This window comes from Acyrthosiphon pisum, chromosome A1 (assembly GCF_005508785.2).
Source record: "Acyrthosiphon pisum isolate AL4f chromosome A1, pea_aphid_22Mar2018_4r6ur, whole genome shotgun sequence".
NCBI lineage: Eukaryota > Metazoa > Arthropoda > Insecta > Hemiptera > Aphididae > Acyrthosiphon > Acyrthosiphon pisum.
Window position 1 is genome coordinate 7,105,460 of NC_042494.1, and position 1,814 is coordinate 7,107,273.

Here is a 1,814-nt window from a genome sequence, read left to right on the forward strand (position 1 = left end):
ACTTATAACTTATAATGATATACGTATTGTTTTATAATATAAATATAATGTGTTGTTCAATATTCTTCTTATTATTAAACATACCATTTATAGAATTGTGTTATAGATAACTTGAATATATACTTTTTAGATTCTGAACGAAGTGATGAATGTATTGATTTTACAATGATGTGTGTTTTTTTTTTTTTTTTTTTTTTTTTTTTTTTTTGTGTCTGACGACAACTTTTGGAGCAGTAAAAATGCTTCGATTTTCAAAAGTTGTACCTTTTCTGAAAGGAAAGTGAATCTAGTTGGTACTTTGGGGGGTCAAAAGTGAAAATTTCCCAATACTTTTCAAAAGCGGCAGGAAAAACCTTAAAAAAATAACGGAAAAACGCGAATTTTTACGCAAAACCAATTTTTGACAAAAACGAAAACTTAATTTTATTGTAACTCAAAAAATAATTATTGTAATTATTAAAATGTTATTATTGAAATTTGCAACAGATGTTTATATTAGCGTTGTCTATACAGGGTTAAATTTTCAAAGTGTTTCGACTTTTTTTGAGCTATTTATAGACAAATGAAATTTTCAATTTTTCTAAGTATTTTTTTTTAAAATAACGATAAAAAATTTTTGGTTGGATAGAAAACTTTGAAAATTTAATACAAGGTTTCTTATAAGTTGTTCTCACAGTGATAAAAAAAAATCCAAAATCGTTAGTCACAATTTTTTTTTATAAGTGCTTAAAGTTTAAATTTATACGAAATATGTCAAAATTGCGAAAATTTGCAAGTAATTTTGTGGTTGAAAAATCGTAAAATTTTTTTCTTTTATAACTAAGCTTTTAAAATTTGGTACAAGGTTCTCCATAAGTTTTTCTTTAAATATCTGTAAAAAAAACTCAACCGGACTAAGACAAAAAGTTTTTAGGAGTGTTTGAAATTTAAATTTTTACAAAACCGCATTAAATAACGGTTTAGCCTCAAACGATTTTTGATATTTGTTATTATTCAAAAAGTATGAGTCGTAGACACTTGAAAATTTTACCAGTTGTTTAAATTGACATTTTCTTTATATAGTTTTATTTTCAAAATATTTCACTAATTTTTAATCTATTTATAGGCAATTGAAATAATCGACTTTTTTTGATTTTTTTTTTATAAATGTTGATAAAAAAAAATTAGCTGGGACAAAATACTTGAAAATTTAATAGAAGGGTCCACATATGTTGTTCTAACTCCCATTCAAAAATTATAAAAATACATAGGCACAATTTTTTTTTATAAGCATTTAAAGTTCAAATTTTGACTAAATACGTAAAAATTACGGCAATGTTCAAATAATCTTAAACAGAAATTCATAAAAGTTTTTCTTTTTAATTCTAAGATTTGGAAATTTAATACAAGGCTCCTAACATATTTTTACAATAGCAGTTGCAAAATAAAAGGAATACATTGTCACAATTTTTATTTATAAGCATTTAAAGTTCAAATTTTGACAACATATTATGTAAAAATCACGAAAATTCGTAAATTATTTTATGCTAGAAATTCATAAAAAATTTTCCTTTTATATCTAAGATTTCAAAATTTAATACAAGGCTCATAATATATTTTTACAATAGCAATTGAAAAATAAAAGAAATATATAGTCACGATTTTTTTTTTTATAAGCATTTAAAGTTCAAATTTTGACTAAATACGTAAAAATTACGGCAATGTTCAAATTATCTTAGACAGAAATTCATAAAAGTTTTTCTTTTTAATTCTAAGATTTGGAAATTTAATACAAGGCTCCTAACATATTTTTACAATAGCAGTTGCAAAATAAA